This window comes from Athene noctua, chromosome 8 (genome assembly GCF_965140245.1).
Source record: "Athene noctua chromosome 8, bAthNoc1.hap1.1, whole genome shotgun sequence".
Lineage (NCBI taxonomy): Eukaryota > Metazoa > Chordata > Aves > Strigiformes > Strigidae > Athene > Athene noctua.
The window spans coordinates 321,840-329,211 of record NC_134044.1 but is presented as its reverse complement, the minus strand read 5'-3'; the positions used below and the strand labels follow the sequence as shown (position 1 = coordinate 329,211).

The following is a 7,372-nucleotide window of genomic DNA, read 5'->3' as shown; positions in this document are numbered from 1 at the left end:
TTCATGTAATTGTTCACTTTGCCGGTCTTGGTGTTTCTGGTTCTACTAAATAAGCTGTCTGGATAGTCAAGGCAGGGAGATTCGCAACCTTGAGAAAATAATATCAAAAAAGCCCAAACACCTAATCTGAAAAGAATGCTTAGGGCATTCTTTTACTACCAGTGTAGTAAATGACTGCTGTCAGCAAAGTCTGGGCGAGAGTGTGGGCTGTACTCGTGCAGGTGTGTACGTCCAGGTTTTTCCGCTCTCTGCCGCAGCACTACCATTTCCTAGCCATTGTTCTTGTCCTTTCTGCCCCTCCCTGCAGCCATTCTAAACTACTTCCTCTAATCCACTGGCATTAATGGCACAATCTGAGATGAGTAGAAGTGCCACTGGCAATATCTAAAGAAAGCAGACTCTGTTGCATAGACATCTCTTACTTCTGTAAACACCAAACGATGCCTAAGAACTGGTGTTACAACGGCTGTTGTGATAGAGGTAACATCCAGCAAACCAAGATGGCAGAAAAAAATTAGGAAATACCCCTTCAGTCTTCTTTTGTAATCCTCCACCAGGGAATGTTCCCCACAGGATATTTCTTAGCACTTGAAGCACGCTTTACTGAAAGGGACCTGGTCGTGAGTTCTGAGTGTAGCTATGTGTTATGGTGCGGTTGGACAGAAATGTGTATTTAGAAAACTAAACCAATTACATTTTATTAAATAAATGAATAACATTGTTCTTTGCCTTCCAGTCTGCAGAAGCACGGACAGTCACAACAGTCTGACCCGGCTGAACACGCTGGAGAACTGCACTTGCAAATCTTGCTGATGTTTAAAACCAAGCCTGAAGATTTCCGTGAGCTCAGCTTTCCTAAACTGACTATGGTTATAAACTAGTTGCTTCTTTTTTGTGTGCGTGGCCTGACGAGTTTAAAGGGACTTTTCCCAACCTCACTGCGAGTGGAGGAACTCCTCTGTTTTTTAACTCGGCGCTGGTCATTCTTGAGATGGTTCACCTGCAGGAGATCGGCCTCTGTAACCTGATGGACGTTACTCGAGGCTCTGTGCGGATTGAGAAGAACAATGAATCATGTGACTTGTCCACGATGGGCTGGTCAAGGATTTTAGATTCTGTAGAAGATAATTACATTGTGGCCAACAAGGATGACAAAGAAGAGTGTGGAGATGTGTGTCCAGGAGCCGTGAGAGGGAAGAGCAACCGTGCACCTACTGTGATAAATGGCATTTTCAGTGAACGCTGCTGGACCCACGATGGCTGTCAGAGAGGTGAGTCTGGGGCGTGGTGCATGTCAGCTGTGGTTTTGCTGTCAGTTTTTAACCTGTCAGACCTATTGGTGGGATAATAGGTGCCTATTAACCTGCTACCTTTAAGCACAGCTTCCTAAAAGCAAGGCTCAAAATTAACATGATTCAGGTGAAGAGAGGGCCTATGGGTTGGGGCTGTTTTATCAGTTTTCACCTATGTGAATAAAGTATGCAAGAATGTCGTCTTTGGTTTCTTTGCCACGTTAGGGACTGCCTAAAGCTCACAAGTGTAACTGACTCTGGGTGTATCTGGTACCTTGTGTCATATTTAAGGTGGTATTAGTATCTCTGCTGAGGTTTTGGTAAGGGATTAAAAGTCCAGACTGACTGAAAGGCTGCTGCAGGCAGCAACAGAACAGGAGAGAAAAGTCTGATGGAAGAAGCCCAACTCTGTACAGGTGCAATTCCATTTTGACCGAAGCATTACTGGTGTAGGAAGGTGTAAGGCCTGTGGGTGAGTGAGCAATGCTTGCACAGAGCAAGAAGCTGGAAGCCAAGTCAGACCTGAAGGGAAAAGGAGAAGGAGGAGAGAGGACCTGGGTGGGGATTGCCCGCAGCAGGAGTCCCGGGGAGGGTGAAATACCTGGGCTTTGACCTGGGGTTTTGTTCAGGGGAGAAGGTATGGTCAGAAATTTAGCTGCTGCTGCTGCAACCCCTGAACTCCAGTTCTTCAACTGTATTAGCATGCCTCTTTTTAGCTGTGCTTTTGGAGCAGGGGTAGTAGCTCTGTGGATTAAGGGGTTGTCTGGGGGCCAGCTTGTGGCCAATTTCTAGTGAAAAGCAAATTTGTTCAGTTAAGGCCAACTCATGTTACATTTTGGGTCGGAAGGGAGAGAATATGTAGTCTTTTTGGGTCTAGCCTGATGCTGTTATGGCAGCCAAGTGTGTTCCGAAGGTTTTGTACTTTTGCAGCTGACATTTTTATAACATTTTGTACATACATACTTAGTTTTATTGCCGTAAAAATGTAGTTCTTGGTTCAGTGCAATGTGTTCATGCAGAGAGTGTCTTTGCTGAAGAATGCAGACAACAAAGACGCTGGAAATGCCGTGTCCTAGACCTCAGTCTAGATCTGCCAAAGATGATTTTCATATTTTGCATTTTTTTCCACGTTTATTTTTAATGTAATAAGAATGCTATATGTCTCTCAGTCCACTTGTGGAAGGAACAATTCCCTCTGAAACAGGATTTCCTGCCAATTGTCCTTGCATTCTTCTCTGTTTATACCCCATTTGAAGCAGTCTGATGTTTTTGACAATCTAATTATAAAGGTGGGCTCAGCCTTTTACTTGCATATTGCGTCATCTGGAGGTGGAGTAAGGTAATAGGAAAAAAAAAGTGGAACAGGCAAATAGAAGTGACCAGGAAAATGATCTGCAGTATCGGACAGGCCCTTAGTGAATCCCGAAGGGCTGCATTCCTGGAATATGAAGATGGATATCTGAAATATAGGCTTTGTTCCCTAGAGGATATGATGAAATTCAAGTTCTCCTGTTCCCCCTGAATGAAACCTTTGTAGGAGTCTGTAAACTTCTTGATCTTGGGAGTTGACTACCAGAAAATTTGAGTTATTAAGACTGTGAGCCATTTCGGGTTGGTAGGTGGACTTTTTCTTTAATCTATTATCTTGCTTTATGCGATAAAAGCAGAAGCTGTGTCTCTCAATTAGTGCAATCTAGAATTTGTTGCACAATATTAACCTCATGAAAAGGAAGTGGGAAGTATAGGAAAACATTTGGGCCACTTGAAGAGGATGCCCATCTATAAGAAGGATGGAAGGATGATCCGGGAAATTACAGGCCTGTCAGCTTGATGTCGGTACCCAGGAAGCTGATGGAGCAGCTCAACCTGAATACCATCACACACCACATGCGGGACACCCAGATGCTCAGGCCCAGTCAGCATGGGTTTAGGAAAGGCAGGTCCTGCCTGACAAACCTGATCTCCTTCTACGAAGGGTGACCTGTTTACTGGATGAGGGAAAGGCTGTGGATGGAGTTTACCTTGACTGTAGAAAGGCCTTTGACACCGTTTCCCACAGCATTCTCCTGGCGAAACCGGCTGCTCGAGGCTTGGATGGGCACACGCTTTGCTGAGTCAAAAACTGGCTGGCTGGCCGGGCCCAAAGAGTGGTGGTGAAGGGAGTTAAATCCAGTTGGCAGCCAGTCACGAGTGGTGTCCCCCAGGGCTGAACACAGTAGCCCTTGGTAAGCTTTCACAGAGCAGTCAGGGCAAGCAGGATTATTAAGCAATATTCAGGAGTCGATATAAGTTGCTATAAGTAAAGAAGTTGCAAAGCAGGTGATCATTTCCTTGTATCACCTCCTTGCTTTATTTCCCTTAGAAGGCTGTTGCAGTGTTGTGGTAAGGCATTAGCTGTCTTTTTCTACCTGCCAATCCACAGACATGTGGCGCTCAGATCAGAGCTAACCCTTGCAGGAGGTTAAAACCTTCGCGGGAACAAAAGCACAAACGGCAATATGGTGGTTGCTATTTGCTCAATTTTATTAACCGTGCAATCGCTTTATATACGCCTTTCTGCACATCGCGAGGTCTTTAGTTCCCTGTTCTTCCCGTACATCGCGAGATCTCTCATGCGCCTCTATTGTTCCCGTACATCGCGAGATCTTCCGAGCACATAATACAAAAAATCGCAGCGAGCCTTTCTGAGGCTGAAGCAGATGAAGAGGAAAAGGCAAACCCAGATCTCACAGCGAGGGAAGACGCTGGAATTGTTGATGAAGATACAACAGCAGTACAGCGTCAGAGTCCTGAAGTTCCTGGGGAGCTCAAATGGGCGGAGTCAGGAGAAAGTCTCCTTGAGGAAGACAAGGAGCGGGATGCAAGCAGCAGGGGAACAATGGGGAGGATCTCAGGCCATCGGAAAGCAGCGTGTTGGAAGTGAGGACAGTGATGAGGAGGGTCCTGAGAGTGACGAGGGGAGCGGGGAGTACAGCCCCTCTGCACGGCTGTGGGATGCAGAATGCATTTCCTTTATTTTAACAGAAGGTTTTGGTTCTGTTTCTATTGCTTTCAGTTCACTGCAGTGCATCTAAGATAGTCTTGTGTGGCATAAACAATTGGAATGCTGCTGCTTGATGCTCTGCTGGGTTACTCTGACCATCTTGTGTGTTGCTTTTGTTTTGGTTTGCGTTCAGAATTAATGTGCTGTTGGTTTGCATTCAGTAATGTGCTGTTCAATGAGTAATGCTGAGGCCTTCAAAGACGTTTGCTTCTGGAACCCCTCTCTTGTGTGAAAGAAACTTCAGTTTAGGCACTTTCACCACTAGACTCAGATGAGTGGAGCAAGGACTACTGAAGAAGAACGAACCTTAAAAACCTAGAGGACAGAATCTTATGCTCTATTGATGGAGTGTGTCAAGCTAGTAATCTGGTCCTGAGCTGGCCTAAGACAATAGTGTGGTTCTTTATTAGCACAGTTCCTGTGTGCTTCCATCCAGCACACACGGTTTCATGGCTCTGGGCTTGCACAGAGATCCTCTATCCAGTACAGACAGATAGTCCGAATGGTAAGTAGGTAACAGCGTTTGCTTCTTAGTCCAGTCCTGCATCATCTCTGCTGCCAGGAGACTACCTGAGATTCAGGGATGGTGCAGGTCAAGGAAGGACAGGAAAAATCATTGAATCCTAAAAATTACAGCTAGGAACGACTTCCTAAATTGCATAGAGATTTGTCCCCATCTACCTGGGGGTTATTGAGGTAAATTTTATAGCAAATAAAGAATTGTCAAGAAACCAAGTGTAGAGCAATGAAAGAATTGGTTTTCAGTCCTTTCTTGTGCCTCCAAGGGTCCTTCTCAGGGCGGTGTTGAGAGGAGACCGACAGGCACTGTTCTGGTTTTGTCCCGAGGAGACCCATCTGAGAGGATTTCTCCTAACCGGTGCTGTCATTAGCAGTGCAGAACTAATTTATCGGAGAAAATTGCATATGCAGAAGAAAGCAAAAGGTGCAGAGTGCTCCTCCGGGGTTGTTCGGTTGCAGGATGGGTCTGGGCAGATCACAACGGGTGGTCTGTCAGAAGCGTGGGATTACCTGGGGTGGGCTCCTGCTGTGTGTTTTCTGATCTCGCTGTGCTCTTTGGGACAAGGAGATACTGCCAGTCCCAAGAGAGAGAATTGTTGTCAGCGGTGTTTGTCACCCTGCCCTGGGCTCTGTGTTTCGAAAGATTGTCAGGTCTGTTTTGTCAGATGTATGACCTGACTGTGAAACATCATAATCACTGCATTTACAGAGCAGAAAATACTTCTCCACTTATTTTTAGATAAGCATAGGTCTTCAGCCACTTAAGTTGAGGAACTGAGGAATCATCAGAACTGTAGCTGAGAGCTTAACATAGACATTTTTTTAAAAAACAAAGTGTTCATAGAACAATAACAATTTTATGTCTATAAAACAATATTGTTGCTCCTGTGGTGAAACCCCCTGAGACTGCCTGACAAAAGCAATCTCACCGCTTGTGAAAATGTGGAAGATTGCTGCTCTGTGGTTCAGTAGATGCCCCTGCATGAATTTTCCGTTGGATTTTTAATGGTTTTCTCCATTTGGTTTTAATCTACCTAAAATAAAATTATTGCTGGTGAAGATTGACGTGGCTCCAATCGGGTCTGCCCTAACATTTCAAATTTTAAACCAAGCTGAGGCAGCTGGATGACTTCTGCTCCCCTTTCGCCTTTTAATGGCTTCTCTTTCTGGCTTCGTCTTCTGTAACTTTGTGATAGTTCTTGAAGATTGCAGTCAGTCCAGGCGGAAACAGCAACGGCAGCTGGACGTGGTGATCACGTGAATTCCGAACCTGATGATTCCTGTACAGGTGTGGAAGAAGAGGTTGTAGCAAGCGGGGAGTATGATGCCAGTGAAGGTGAGTTGGCTGTTGAGTAGGGATGAAATCTGATTCATCGGAAGTGTTTTTATAGAAGTGCTTGCCCTTGCCCTTTCCTTTTTTACTCTATCAAATCCTGCATGTGCTCTTTTCTGTCCTAACTTGTATAAAATCGGGTGGTGACTAGCTGGCTTCTGTAGTCCTGTGTAGTTAACCTGTATTACAGTAAATAACTGCTTTGTTGACAGTTATAATGGTCCTAGGTAAAGAATGAAGGCCATGAAAAAACTGGCTGCCAGTCAAGAAAACAGCTGTGGGAGGCAGGAGTCTAATGAGTTTCCCTTTGCTTCCAGGTAGCGCGGGGGCTCGTGGGGAGGTGCATTGCCGGGGCAGGCAGGGTGGGACTGGCAGATGAGGAGGGAAGCTGAGCTGCAGCCTCCATCTCCGTGCTGTGCCCCGTTTGTCTCTCAAGCTCATCTCCCGGTGAGCAGTTGGCCTGATTGGCAGTGAGGAACCTTCAGCTTGTCTTGGTTCCCTCCAAGAACGTTTCTGATCCCTGCAGCCCAAGCTGTTCATTGCTGGGAGCCGTACTGGAAGGTCACCTTAAGCTTCCACTCCCCAGCAGCAGCGAGTCTGAAAAGTGAAGAAACCCACAGGTTAAAGCTGACTTCAGTCTGCACTGCTGCTCTTCCATTTCCTTCTGCCATCCTCTAAGGGTCTAACAGCTGGCAGGAACAGGCCCTCTCTATTGTTTTTACACTGCTAGTTATGCCCGGTCTTGTACTTTGTCACATTAATCCAGGGTATTCTAAGGTTTTTTTTCTGGTCAGCTGGGAGCCTTTTGACCTCCTTCCTCTATGTAGCCTAAGAGCAGAGTCTTGTAAGGTGTGTTGTCTTCCGTCTGGAGTGTGTATACAGGAGGCTGGAGGTTCCTCTCGTCTCTGGTCTGTCAGGTCTTGTCTTTTTCCTCAGTAATTCTTCCTCAGATGAAACTGCTTCTGCATTAGTCTTATCAGCTGACTGCAGACAGCTGTCGATACCGTTTAGTTTCAAAGCCTGGTGGTTTTCATGTGCTGGTCTTCACAGGGATCTGTGTTTCTGATGCAGAGCCCAAGGTAGAGACCATGTAGTTCCTGGGCAGCCCGACTTCCGTGGCAATTGTCCCTCCGGATCTGGGTTGAAACGTGGTTGCTTTGTAGGCAGGTGGTCTTTGGAAAGACC

At 46.0% G+C, this 7,372-nt stretch overlaps 1 pseudogene; it reads left to right on the top strand.

Moving 5' to 3' along the window:
* The first annotated feature begins 440 nt into the window (after positions 1-440).
* On the top strand, positions 441-6,210 carry LOC141963264 (insulin receptor-like; annotated as a pseudogene).
* Positions 6,211-7,372: the final 1,162 nt, after the last annotated feature.